This window comes from Protopterus annectens, chromosome 2.part1, assembly GCF_019279795.1.
Source record: "Protopterus annectens isolate FY-2018-M chromosome 2.part1, PAN1.0, whole genome shotgun sequence".
NCBI lineage: Eukaryota > Metazoa > Chordata > Ceratodontiformes > Protopteridae > Protopterus > Protopterus annectens.
Window position 1 is genome coordinate 553,054,057 of NC_056729.1, and position 15,708 is coordinate 553,069,764.

The window sequence follows — 15,708 nt, forward strand, 5'->3', positions numbered from 1 at the left end:
TTACATATACTGCAGACCCTGACCATCCTTTCTTACTCTAGGCCTTTGAGTGACTGCATTCAGTAGAATGTCCCTCACAAATGCTGACAGTTTCTGTCAGTGGTGGGATTCTCTGTGCTTTGTACTCCTCACATAAACTCCAGATTATGTCTAGTGTCTCTAAAATTTGTGACTACCTTTATATATAGTCATATTTCTTCTAGCCTTTGTAAACCTAATCCTTACAGGACATAATCTGCTAAAACTAATGCCTGCTCATCTGTAGCATACCCTTATTTTTCTGGACTATGTTACCTTCTTCAGTGGCCTTTCATTATAGCTTTCTTTAGCCTGTTACTTTCCTTTCTACAGGAAGGCTATCAGATAATATAAACTGGGGTACTTCTTTTGGCCTCCTCAGTTAGCTGATGTCTGTCTCAAACCAGGTGATACTGAGTCCCTAGAAATTTACCTTTTCTGAGATACCCTCTGCTTCTGTTCAGACTCTGAAATGCAGTCTCTTTTGATGTATATAGCACCTGCTCCCTGCATTCCATTCAACACTGTACTTGGATTTTGGTAGGGTCATTCAAATTATATATAGTAGGTTCCCCACCATATACGTTACTATCTAGAGGGCCCATCTAGAACACAAATTCCAGGGGAAGACTCCTTTCTGTCTCCTGTAGCAGTAAAAGAAAAATTGTTGTATAAAGAAGCATTTTTACTTTGAAATTTGATACCTTGGTTCCCAAGGGTTTAAACACAGAACTTAACTGGAAGTATTTGATTTAATTAATTGTTTAATTGACTGACTGAGTGAGTATATATGGGGTGAGGGAAGTTGCATTGTATTTGTACTCCTTGAAGGCTTAACAGCTGAGGTGCTAGAGTGTGTGAAAAGAGAATAAACTTTTTTCTTGAAGATTGTGCCTTCCTTTTGTGGTTCCACTGCATTTCAATATAGATTGCTCAGCAAAATGAGCTAATGCAGGTCATAGCATTTTTCATGGATGAAAATCTACTCTGGCTGGCAAGAGGTTTCATTCCTTCATAATACCTGATGTTACATATCATGCACAACTGCTTGTTTGGCTAAGCTACTTTTCAGATGTTCGTTATATGTGCAGTTAAATGTCCATCGTCTTTTAATTTAACATTTTAATTCCATCAGGATTCATACTCATTTATGTATTGCATATAGAATAGAAATGAACCCTAGTTCATTATGTGGTCAGTAAATGCTAATATTAAGTAGTAGGTGTTAAGGTATGGATTTTGGCACTTAGGCATGCAGGGGTGGGCACAAATCTGAGTGATCCTGTCCCACAAGTCATCCTGGTCCCTACTGCGAAGGCCATCGTATCATGCCAAATCTGCACACCTGTTCTGAAGATCCCTGTTTGTCACTGAGGCTCCCTCTCAGTCTGGTTCCAGATGTTGATCTGTGTGAAATTCCTCTGTCTGCTCACATCCTCCATTCATGTTCAGCATAGATAGCTAGCATCTGGAGAGTCTCCTCATCAGTCTGTTTGGGCATCCAGATGCATGGTCACCTCCTTGCAGTCAACATCTTTGCTATTGGCTTTGAAATCTGGAGAAAAGGTCTTCCAAAAAACTGCTCACTGAGGTCCCACTCAGTTCACAGGGAGCAATGATATGATATAAAATATATCAATATCACATTTTAAAAGTGGAACATATAGGGTGGTAACAAACTAATGCTGGGCATTGCACACGTTACAGACATTCTCATTTAATAATACTTCTTGGGCATTTGCACTCAGCATTGTACACTTATACTGAGCTATTGGTTAATGTACTGAGATGTGAGAACTTAAGCGGATGTTCGCCGATGGGATTCAAACACACTGCATGCTGATGAAAGTCATTAATTATATATGGTATAAATAGTACTTAAAAGGAGTTTGTACTTAGCTAACCTCACTGTGAGGTATAGCTGCCTGAGTGCTATCATTACAAAGGTAAGCTAGTACATCAAGTCACCCACTTGCATTGCTTCTGTGGAATACACTGTTCATTATCATTCTCCTATGTTCATAGTAGTTAAACCTCTAATGCATACTTCATGCATACATTCTCTGATATTCTCTGCACACCAATATGTCAGTTGCATAAAGGATGGAGTTTGATTTCCCCAATATGCTTGCATATGAGTACATGTCCATCATTATCAGGAAGCTTTTCCTCATATACAGTTGTATGAGTATAAGCTAAACAGCCCTGGTGAATATTGGGTATGGATGCAATCCACTCTTATCCATTCAAAACCCTTACACCCTACTAACCCTACTACCTTTAACTATAAAGACTTTATAGTTAAAGGTAGCAGGTTGTAAGGGTTTTGAATAGTGTCATATCCTTGGATGGACCATCTGAGATTATTTTTTTAATATTGGTCCTTTAAAAAGCAAAGGAAGTGATGTCATGATTTTAACATATTTAAATACTGAGTATAGGAAGTTAAATGCATCTGATGAAGTTCCTGTTAAATTATTGTCAGGACGAAAGCAATTATTTATTTTTATAATAAAGGTTTGTGATTTGCTGTGCATTCGCGTTTTTTTTTGTATTAGAGTTTATGGTTTACTATTTACTTATGTATGCTGATTTTCTTAGGACATATAGATCGACTATTCAGACATCTTTTTTGTACTTATCTGTACAAGACAGTAATATAGGTGACACAGATTTTTTTTCTATAGCTATGGACTGTAAATGAGAGGCAAGACATTCAAGTGACAAATGCTTTGATAGTTGATACCATCTGTGAAGATGTGTGAAGGCTGCCAGCCTAGCTAGATAGAATTTTGTAGATAATTCTACTCTATGTTATTGTAAATATGAATATAATCCACAGGCTTGTCCACTTAAATGTAAGAAAACTGCGTTAAATGTTGAACTTCAAAAATGTAATCACAGTGCACTCTGCTGGAAGAAAGCTGATAAGTCAAGCATTGTATGACTGTTTGATCTCAAAGCTCGGAGACATAATGCCTGGGCTGAGGAACTCATTCTATTGTTTTGAGACCAGAATTAATTGCTAGATTTTACATAAATAATGTTTTTTATTGCTGTAGTTTCCTGGTCAGGTGCAAGATCAAAGGAATATTAAAACTCTGAGTTTCTGTTAGCCTGGGAACCAGAGAAGAATGATGTAATCTAAAATGAGTCAGCAGTGATGTATTATTTTTAAGACTTTCTCAGAGAGAGAGAATCAGAGCATTTTGGATTTTGTCTGAAGAACATCACTCACCAGTACTCTGCCTTTGCTCTGTATGTAAGTTTATTTAGAACAGTGATTGCTCTTTGAGTTAGATAGGAATTTAATTAGATTTAGTCTAGCTGTTTTCTATATTTATGTCAGACTATGCTACAGTATTATTTTAAGCATTTTTCTGTGATTTCTGAATTTTTGACTAGCACTGTGTTGAATTGAGAAGATTTGTCTTGAGTATTTATTATTCATTATTAAATATTTTTTAAACCTTTCAACTGTGGCTGTTTTGTGTAGAGATAATTTAAGCTCTAGAGTACATTACATGCATATAGTGATACTGTACAAAGCCACTCCAAATAACCATTGCTGTTCATCACACTTATTAATTGGATAATAATATTGCACGGTAATAATTGGGCACATTTTGGTAAGGGCTTTTTTAGTATCTGATAAGAGTAGTTGGTGGCAGTGATTACTACCTTATAGCCTGGCAGGAGCGGGCATAGCTGGAGAACCTGTGTCAGCCTTCCCCAGGAGTGCCTGTGTGTTTGTATATAGACCAAATCTCAAAGTGTGTGTGTATGCGTATCAGCTACTTGGGCAGGGACACAAGCACTGGTTGGACAGAGAGGGCACTGGAGATTTTGTCTTGACTACTCGGCTGAGATCTGTACCTTATAGCTGTGCCAGTGGGGAGTCTTATTGAGGATATGGAGAGAAAGGGAGAAACCAGCCCCAGACTGACTGTGATCTATGTGTGCTCTTATGAGTAGTTGTACTTTACTGTGTGTGTATTTGTTATGCTTCCCAATGTGGACGCCTCTCACTGGTGTTAGTGGTGAGGACTGAGACTCCTTGATTACTGGGCCACTGCACGGACATAACATATTAATTGGTTGGCAGTGGTGGGATATCCACACCACATACTAATTGGTTGGCAATTGGCTTGTAGTGGTGTGGATAGTGAATTTCTGTAGCTTGTGTACAGTGATAATTGAAGGTGTTTTTGTACTCTAAATGAGCCACCCAGTGAATATTCAGAGTTCAGATCACAATTGTTTTATTTCTTTTATCTTTGTTAGTCAGGGAGAGCAGGCAAGCATGTCAGCAGAGGAGTATGGCAAGCTGACAAGGAGCCAGTTGGCTGAGATGTGCCTGGCTAAGGGACTGGTGCATGGAAACCTGACTAAGGCAGACATGATTGCAGCTTTGGTCACAGCTGCTTCAGAAAATAGCAACCAGGAGGATGATCAGACTGACGGTGGAGATGTACAACACTCGGAGAATGGACAGCTAAACCTTTCTACAGAGGACTTAAAAATCCATCTGGAGCTAAAGAGACTTGAGTTGGAGGCCAGGCATTTGGAAACAGAAGCAGCAGAGAGACTGAGATGTCTACAGGCTGAGGAGAATGAGAAATTGCTATGCCTGGAAGTTGAGGATAAGGAGAGGCAGAGGCAGCATGAAAAGGAGAAGCTGGCTTTTCCCCAGAGTCATGGAGGTAATGGAGAAGGGAGTAACTGGATACCAGAAGCACAAAGGTCAGTAAATTTATTCTGCAGTTTAAAGAGGGAGATAATTTTTATAGTTTCATTCATATGTTTGAGAGGGTATGTAAACCGTATGATGTTGACCAAAGGCTCTTGGTATGGTTTGTGACCCCCTTACTCCATGGTAAAGCTGTAACTGTGTTGTCTAAACTTTCTGATACTGAATTTTTTGATTATATTGCTGTTAAAAATTGTCTGTTATAATTTTTAAGCTAACACCTAAAACTTATAGGAAAAAGTTTTGTCAGCATAGACGCAAGGCAGATGAAAGTGTGTATGAATATGTTGCTGAAATGAGCACTTATTTTCATAGATGGGTGAGTGGATGTCACGTCACCACTTTTGAAGGGCTGGCAGACATTTTGGTGAGGGAACAAGCCTTTAGCACTTTGCCTGAGAACATGAGGATCTGGTTATCTGATAGACAATGTACTACTATAGATGAGTTGGGGAAGAAGGGAGATCTATACCTAGCAAGCAGGGCATCCCTGCACAGGAAAGGGACCCCCAGTACTGCTCATGGATCTAAAGGAACCCATGTTGGGCAGCCCAGACTGCCTGAACAGAATCTGCCAGTAGCAGGGGAAGCCACTAGTCCAGGTACACATCCAGGACCTAGGGAAAAATGTTTTGAATGCAACCAGTGGGACCATGTGGCATATAGATATCCATGGAGGCAAGGTGGGGAACAAAAGGTGAGGGAGTAAGTAAGTGGTAAGGACAAAATGCCAATAGTAGGCTGTCTTGAGACTACAGGGTACCAAACTACCATCCTGCAGATGTCCTGATAGGGAAGGATTTTAATGAGGCAGTACTATGTGTTAATGCAGTTACACAAAGTCAGGTTTTGAGACAAGTATGTGGGTCTGGTAGCCTGGGGGAGACCCAGACAGACTGCATACTTGCAGCCAGGACTGGTGAGGTGGTTATTTCAGGGAGGGAGCTACTCTGTAGCAGTCAGACTGAAGGTGAGCCACAGCTGCTTGTGGGTACTGATGTTCCCTTGGACAGAGTGACTGCAAAGGTTGAGGTGAGTAGTAGTACCCAGGCTGACAGTGAGGCACCACTGTCAGAGGATACCAGACATCCTGTGTAAGGGGAGCTGGGAAGGGTTACAAAGAGAGAGTTGAGACAGACTTGGCTGTCAGACCCTACATTAAAAGGCCTGAGGCAGGTAGATAGTGAGATACCTGATTCTCAAGGGAAGGGGGAATCTGTATACTGGGACAAAGGGTTACTGCATACAGAGTGAACCCCTGAGGGAGGGCTAGAAGGTGAGAGGATACAGCAGTTGGTAGTGCTTAGAGCCTACTGTCTGGCGCTTCTAGCCATAGCCCATGATATTCCCTTTGCAGGTCATATGGGCATAAAAACGTATGAAGAGATGCATTATGCAGAACTTCTATTGACCCGGAATTTCCAGAGATGTAACAGGGTATTGCAGGACCTGTGAGCAGTGCCAAAAGGTAGGCAAGGCAGGAGACAGAGTGAAAGCTCCTTTGATGCCTTTGCCTGTGATTGAGGAGTCATTTCAGAGGGTAGCTATGGATATTGTGGGGCCTCTGAGTACCCCAAGTTCCACATGGAAAAAGTATATCCTAGTGGTAAAATATTATGCTACAAGATACCCTGAGGCAGTGGCTTTGTCTTCCATTGACACAGAAAAGGTGGCAAATGCTTTGTTAGAGATTTCCAGCAGGGTAGGTTTCCCAAAAGAAATACTGACTGACAGAGGTGCCAATTTCATGGTAGACCTACTGGCTTGTCTGTGGAAGTACTGTGGAGTGAAGCACCTGAAGACCACCCCTACCACCCCCAGACTAATTGTTTTGTTGAGAGGTTAAACTCTACAATAAAGTCCATGCTACGGGCATGTGTAGACCAGTTTAAGAGGGAGTGGGAGAAATATTTGCCCCATCTGTTTGCTTACAGAGAGGTTCTCCAGGAATCCACAGGTTTTTCACCCTTTGAGTTGCTGTATGGGCATAGGGTGAGAGGACCTCTAGATTTAATTTGTGATGAGTGGGAAGGTAAGTGTGACTCCAACATGGAGCCTGTTGAGATATATGTCCTAAACCTAAGGGCAAGGCTCAAGGAACTCATGGGCTTGGCCCAGGAGAACCTGGCAGAAGCCCAACAGCAGGAAAAAGGTCTGGTATGACAGGAATGCTCAAGCTAGAGAGTATGCTGTAGGGCAGCAGGTAATGGTTCTCATTCCTGTCAGACAACAAGCTGCAAGCAGCCTGGGAGGGACTCTACAAAGTGGTAAGCAAGTTAAGTGATGTTAACTACCTGGTAGAACTGCAAGGCAGGAGGCAGGGGCACAAACTGTACCATGATAACATGATGAAACCTTACCATGATAGGGAGGCTCTTCTGTTGAGTGTTTGCAGTGAATTGCAGGAGGAGTCTGAGGGAGATCTGGGGACTGATCTCCTCAGTGAGGCTTGGACTGACACCTCAGTGGAAGGGGTAGCAATGTTCCAGCAGCTATCTCCTACCCAGGTTTGAGAAATCCGAGCAGTGTTACAGGTGTCTGGGGACATGTTCACTGGGAAACCAGGGTGCACCCACCTGGTGCAGCACCAGGTGGATACAGGACCCAAGGCCTATTAGGTAGGCCCCCTATAGGGTACCTGAGAGAGTCAAACAGACTTTGAGGGAGGAGATACAAGAGATGTTGGAGCTAGGGTTAATTCAAGTGTCCAACAGTCCCTGGGCATCCCCAGTGGTTCTGGTACCAAAGAAGAATGGCAGCACCAGGTTCTGTGTGGACTACAGGAAATTAAATACTCACACAGAGTCAGATGCTTACCCCATGCCTAGGACAGGTGAGGCCCTAGAGCAGCTGGGTAGGGCTAAGTATCTTACCACCACTGATCTTACCAAGGGTTACTGGCAAGAGTCTTTAACTCCCAGTGCTAGAGAGAGGTCAGCCTTTGTGACTCCTTTTGACTTGTATGACTTCACAAAGATGCCCATTGGGATGAAAAATGCCCCAGCAACTTTCAAGAGGCTGGCAAATCATAGCCTAACAGGAGCAGCAGGGTTTTCCCTTGCTTGCCTAGATGATAGTGCCATCTACAGCCATTCCTGGCAAGAGCACCTTCAACATGTCAGGGAGGTGCAGGGCAGGCTACAGAGGGCAGGGTTAACCTTTAGGCCAAGCAAATGTTAGGTGGGTATGGCACAGGTCTCCTACCTGGGACATAGAGTGGGGAGTGGTAAGATCAGGCCAGAACCTGCCAAAGTGGAAGCCATTCAAGCATGGGCTGCACCTGTTACCAAAAAGCAGGTGAGGGCATTCCTAGGGACAGCAGGGTACTACAGAAAGTTTCTCCCCAATTATAGTACCATAGCTGCTCCTCCCACAGACCTGACAAGGAAAAACAGGCCAGATAAGGGAGTGTGGACCCCAGCATGTGAGCAAGCATTCCAGAAGCTTAAAGAAGCTTTGGGAGGACCCCCTGTGTTAGTCAGTCCAGATTACAGAAAATAATTTGTTGTGCAGGTGGATGCTTCAAACCATGAGGTGGGGGCTGTACTTAGCCAGATTTCTTCAGAGGGAGAAGAGCACCCAGTGGTTTATCTCAGTCATAGGCTTCAACCCAGGGAGGAATGCTATGCAGCTGTAGAAAAGGAATATCTAGACATAGTGTGGGCACTGCAGAAACTTCAGCCTTATCTGTATGGAAGAAAATTAATTGCAGTTACAGATCACAATCCCCTAACATGGTTACACCGAGCCAGCCAGCAAAATGCCAAGTTGCTAAGATGGAGCCTAGGGTTGCAAGGATATATGTCAGTGCATCTCCACAGTGGGGTTAGCAACACCAACACAGATGGGCTCTCAAGGCAGGAAATGGGGTAAGGTATATTAGATAGACCTAGACCAGGATACGCGCACGCCGGACAACGTGCACGGCTCCAACCAATCCGTAAACATTCTGAAAAAATGAGCCAGCACGTACAGTTCACTCGAACCCAACTTTATTAATAAAACAGATTCCACTAAATATTAAGGAATCCTAAGTTACCAAGCATACCGGTTTCGGCCATGTCATGGCCTTTATCAATGCTATGAATTTAGTACAAGTCAGAAAACCCGACCCCTGGTGAACAACCAATATATAGTCCACATTTAAAGTGATATACATCATATTACAATAAATAAATGTATTGAAGCAAAACAACATTTGTACCCCCGTAATAGTCATAATACAACATAATAAACATGTATAATACATTTATGATCATAAATATCCTCAAAATTATGATGAAAACAAGGGAATGTACCATGACCAAGATTTTTGTGGGCCCTGAATAATGATCAAAAAAATATTTTTTGTTTGTCTAAACAATTTGTTATATAAATAACATATGTTACATATATTAATAAACCCCAACATTTATATTGATCATAAATATTCATCCCCACTAATATCGCAATATTGGTTCAGGCTATCCAATTACTGTATAATGTATACACAAAATTTATAATATTATAAACTCAACTCAATGGGACATGGAAATAAAATATACATATTCCATGTACCCAATAGTTTTCAAATACCCCTTGAACCAAAATCCATAAATGGTACATAAACCACCTTTCCATAGATCATAATATATATACATAACTTCTAATAAGTCTATTCTAACATATTTAGGCCAGGTCTGAATAAACCACCCAATTGAATTATCCACTTATTTTCCATTTGATTAAGTTTTTGATGCCATCCGGCTTTAAAACTCCTATGAAGGGTTATCCTGTCTATAACAACAAACCGGAAAATTGCAGAAGCATGTTCCAAGGTATGTTTGAATAAGGCATTGGCAACACGTTTATTCTTAATTGCACTTAAATATTCCCCTATTCTAAATTTGACAGGTCTCGACGTTTGTCCAACATAAAATGCAGAACAACTGCAGGTAGCCAAATACACCACCCAGTCTGTGCTGCAATTAGCAAAAACCCTTATTTCAAAAATTCGGGAAGTATTTTTGCTGGAAAATTCTTTTGTTTGTTGCAAATGTTGGCAAACGGTAATGACCACAAGGGTAACACCCTTAGTATTTCACCACTTAAAGTTCTTTGTTGTGGTATGCTTGGAATATATTTTATAATGTGAAGTGAGAATTCATGTTTCTTCCCGCCTATAGGAAAACTGACAGTTTTCAGGCAACAACCTACCTAAAACCTCATGTGACAAAGAATGCCCCAATGTTGATTAATGACATCCCTAAAGCGATTGGTATTGCCATAAGTGGTTACCAACGTATCGGTTGATTGTTATTTGCTTTCTTACAGTCCCTGTTATTTATTTTGTAACATAATAGATCCTGACGTGTCATTCTGTTGGTTTGTCCCTCAGCTTTGGCTAATATTTGAGGTTCATAACCCCTTTGTAAAAACCTGCGAGATAAATCCAGACTACAATCCAAATAATCTTGATCAGATGAACAAATACGTCTGATTCTCATATATTGAAATTTTGGAATATTGCGGATGGTGTGGCGTGGATGAGAACTCTTAGCATGTAATAAAGTATTGTATTTAGGGAATTTACGATATATAGTGGTCGATAAAGTATTATCGGCAAGTTTGAAAACCTTGACATCCAAAATACAATCTCTGCATGTTCAATATTAACCGTAAACCGGATGCCAAGAGTATTATTGTTCAAGTAATCCACAAACTCCATTAAGCTTTGCTTATCTCCACGCCACACCATCCAGCAATCGTAGATATCTACGCCAGATATCCAGATGTTGTAGAAATTTATTATGTTGGTCATCATATATATACCTAGCCTCATAATACCCCATGAACAAATCTGCATAGATGGGTGCAAAGGAAGCACCCATCGCAGTGCCCTTAATCTGCCAATATGCCTTTCCTGCATAATAAAAGATATTCTTCCGTAGTACAAGTTCAGTAAGCTTGATCAGAAAGTTGTTAAAGGCTAAGGAATAAAGGTTCGATTTGTATAACCAAAATGAGACAGCTAAAATTCCCTGATCATGTGGAATACTTGTGTATAATGAAGCCACATCAAGAGTACAAAGTAACCAATGAGATTCTAATTGCGAATCATTGATTATGTTAAGGAATTCGGTGGTATCCTTAATGCGAGACCTAACAAGCGGCAGTAAAGGTTTCAAATAATGGGTCAAAAAGGCCAACAATGGTTCCGTTAGGGACCCTCTACCTGAAACTATAGGTCTCCCAGGAGGATGTAATGGATCTTTATGTATCTTCGGTAACATGTATAAATACTGAGAACTAGGCTCTTCTACCTTAAGTTGCACGCCTACCTGTATAGTAATGATGCCTTGTTGCACCGATAAATCCAAAAAATCATCAATTTCTCTCTTGAAAGATAGAGTAGGATCCACATTTACTGCCATGTAAAAACTAGAATCTGCTAGCTGTCGCAAAGCTTCCTGATTATACACGGAATGATCCAAAATCACAACTGCTCCTCCTTTATCCGCCATAGTTATAACTATATTATGATTACTACCAAGCTCAACCAAAGCTTGCCTTTCAGCTGCTGTTAAATTATTTTCAGTAGACCCATATAAATTTGAAAAATGTAACTCTTTCATTATACATTCTCTGAAAATAGACACATGTTTGTTCATGGGGGGAACAAAATTGGATTTCCTAAACCTAAAATCAGATGATCTTTGAGTATTTTCCTGATCTGCAAAAAAGATTTTTAGGTTAAGTATTCTACAAAATTCATCAACATCTTGTAATAACTGAGTTTCTGAAACCAATGATGAGGGTACAAAAGAAAGCTCTTTATTCAATAGTTTGGTATGTACAGAAGAGAGTTCAAAAGAGGAAATATTATGTATGTTGTCAATTACGTCACCATTTGTTGTAACAGGGACTGTAGGGTTAAGTTGCCGGAATCTGTTCCTATGTTTCTTACCCGCCTCCTCCCCTAACTCTAAAGGGGGTTTCCTTTCACTGCTGGGGACACCTTAAAGAACCCTCCCCATCCGTTACGGAGGAGGCTTCCTCCTCTGAGGTAGTGTCAGACATAGCTTTATGATGTCTTAAGATGGACCTTGGTCTTTTTTTGTTACTGTTGGTATTACTAAATCTAGATTCCTGAAATCTTACAGATTTGTAGTTTACAAAAGGTTTCCCTTTTTCATAATCCATCAGATCACGATTAAACTTATTAATTTTCCTTTTTGTAAGCTGTTTTTCCAATATTGAGAGGTCCTTGGCCAGGTCTGAAACATGTTGTGAATATAACACCTCAGATTTCAGTTTTTCTACCTCCCCACACAAAATTTCAATCTCTGTAAGTTGACTCTGGATAGTCCTGTCATAGTACCTTAATAAACAGTCAACAAAATGCATAGAGGATAAATGTTGTGCCTCCGCCCATTCCTTGGAAAGCTCGCTATCTATATTGGCCACAATAGGTTGTATGCGGACCCTTAACCCCCTAGGAGTAATGTCTTTGACCTTGTAGGCTTTGAAAAGTTTCAAATGCCATACATTAGTACGTAAAGCTTTCATATGTCTATTAAGCTTAGAAAACATGTTGTTGCACTGTGATGGGCCATCTGATAATAAATTTGTAGAGTCCGGTCCCGATAAGGTTTTTAAACCAAACACCTCCAAATTATCTTGATCGGCCGAAAGACCCTTCAACAAATCACCAATATCCATAACTGAAGGGTAAAGCACCCAAAAATATTATAATATAAGGGCACCAATTAGCCGAGTGACCTTTAGAACAAACACAAACTTCCATTCATCCATATGGATACTATTGTCCATATTAAATATGACCCATCAACTATATTTAAAAAATATTCCGGTAAACATTGAACCTATAACTATCTTACCATAAGTGGCCCAATATACCAAAGCACCTCATCAAAAACTGACCTTCGTCTCAAAAGGCAATAAACAATATTAGATGTCAAAAGGTGTAATATCTGAGAAAAATCCCAGAAAAATACACTCAACTGGATTAATAATCCAACTATAAAAAATATTGCCCTTCAATAGGCCGACTTGTGTCTCTGCCTAAATATCCACCTCTGTTGAAGTATATTGCCACCGTAAGATATTATAATCACACTAACCCATGGACCATCCAGGATTCAACCTGTTATAAATCACATATGTACCAAGTTGTGTTCGTTACGATCAAGGCCACTCAGAAAATACCCTATCACTTAAGCCCCATATGCTCATGTAAATCCGGACCTAAGACCAGTTTACCCATATATTAAATTAATACAGAAAAACATCTATATAGGTACCAATCCCTTGTATATGTACATTAATATTATTAAAGGCCAAGTTGAGTATCCATATGGATGAATGGAAGTTTGTGTTTGTTCTAAAGGTCACTCGGCTAATTGGTGCCCTTATATTATAATATTTTTGGGTGCTTTACCCTTCAGTTATGGATATTGGTGATTTGTTGAAGGGTCTTTCAGCCGATCAAGATAATTTGGAGGTGTTTGGTTTAAATACCTTATCGGGACCGGACTCTACAAATTTATTATCAGATGGCCCATCACAGTGCAACAACATGTTTTCTAAGCTTAATAGACATATGAAAGCTTTACGTACTAATGTATGGCATTTGAAACTTTTCAAAGCCTACAAGGTCAAAGACATTACTCCTAGGGGTTAAGGGTCCAAGATACAACCTATTGTGGCCAATATAGATAGCGAGCTTTCCAAGGAATGGGCGGAGGCACAACATTTATCCTCTATGCATTTTGTTGACTGTTTATTAAGGTACTATGACAGGACTATCCAGAATCAACTTACAGAGATTGAAATTTTGTGTGGGGAGGTAGAAAAACTGAAATCTGAGGTGTTATATTCACAACATGTTTCAGACCTGGCCAAGGACCTCTCAATATTGGAAAAACAGCTTACAAAAAGGAAAATTAATAAGTTTAATCGTGATCTGATGGATTATGAAAAAGGGAAACCTTTTGTAAACTACAAATCTGTAAGATTTCAGGAATCTAGATTTAGTAATACCAACAGTAACAAAAAAAGACCAAGGTCCATCTTAAGACATCATAAAGCTATGTCTGACACTACCTCAGAGGAGGAAGCCTCCTCCGTAACGGATGGGGAGGGTTCTTTACGCCAGGTGTCCCCAGCAGCGAAAAGGAAACAGCCCCCTTTAGAGTTAGGGGAGGAGGGTGGTAAGAAACATAGGAACAGATTCCGGCAACTTAACCCTACAGTCCCTGTTACAACAAATGGTGACGTAATTGACAACATACATAATATTTCCTCTTTTGAACTCTCTTCTGTACATACCAAACTATTGAATAAAGGGCTTTTTTTTGTACCCTCATCATTGGTTTCAGAAACTCAGTTATTACAAGATGTTGATGAATTTTGTAGAATACTTAACCTAAAAATCTTTTTTGCAGATCAGGAAAATACTCAAAGATCATCTGATTTTAGGTTTAGGAAATCCAATTTTGTTCCCCCCATGAACAAACATGTGTCTATTTTCAGAGAATGTATAATGAAAGAGTTACATTTTTCAAATTTATATGGGTCTACTGAAAATAATTTAACAGCAGCTGAAAGGCAAGCTTTGGTTGAGCTTGGTAGTAATCATAATATAGTTATAACTATGGCGGATAAAGGAGGAGCAGTTGTGATTTTGGATCATTCCGTGTATAATCAGGAAGCTTTGCGACAGCTAGCAGATTCTAGTTTTACATGGCAGTAAATGTGGATCCTACTCTATCTTTTAAGAGAGAAATTGATGATTTTTTGGATTTATCGGTGCAACAAGGTATCATTACTATACAGGTAGGCGTGCAACTTAAGGTAGAAGAGCCTAGTTCTCAGTATTTATACATGTTACCGAAGATACATAAAGATCCATTACATCCTCCTGGGAGACCTATAGTTTCAGGTAGAGGGTCCCTAACGGAACCATTGTCGGCCTTTTTGACCCATTATTTGAAACCTTTACTGCCGCTTGTTAGGTCTCGCATTAAGGATACCACCGAATTCCTTAACATAATCAATGATTCGCAATTAGAATCTCATTGGTTACTTTGTACTCTTGATGTGGCTTCATTATACACAAGTATTCCACATGATCAGGGAATTTTAGCTGTCTCATTTTGGTTATACAAATCGAGCCTTTATTCCTTAGCCTTTAACAACTTTCTGATCAAGCTTACTGAACTTGTACTACGGAAGAATATCTTTTATTATGCAGGAAAGGCATATTGGCAGATTAAGGGCACTGCGATGGGTGCTTCCTTTGCACCCATCTATGCAGATTTGTTCATGGGGTATTATGAGGCTAGGTATATATATGATGACCAACATAATAAATTTCTACAACATCTGGATATCTGGCGTAGATATCTAGACGATTGCTGGATGGTGTGGCGTGGAGATAAGCAAAGCTTAATGGAGTTTGTGGATTACTTGAACAATAATACTCTTGGCATCCGGTTTACGGTTAATATTGAACATGCAGAGATTGTATTTTTGGATGTCAAGGTTTTCAAACTTGCCGATAATACTTTATCGACCACTATATATCGTAAATTCCCTAAATACAATACTTTATTACATGCTAAGAGTTCTCATCCACGCCACACCATCCGCAATATTCCAAAATTTCAATATATGAGAATCAGACGTATTTGTTCATCTGATCAAGATTATTTGGATTGTAGTCTGGATTTATCTCGCAGGTTTTTACAAAGGGGTTATGAACCTCAAATATTAGCCAAAGCTGAGGGACAAACCAACAGAATGACACGTCAGGATCTATTATGTTACAAAATAAATAACAGGGACTGTAAGAAAGCAAATAACAATCAACCGATACGGTTGGTAACCACTTATGGCACCAATACCAATCGTTTTAGGGATGTCATTAATCAACATTG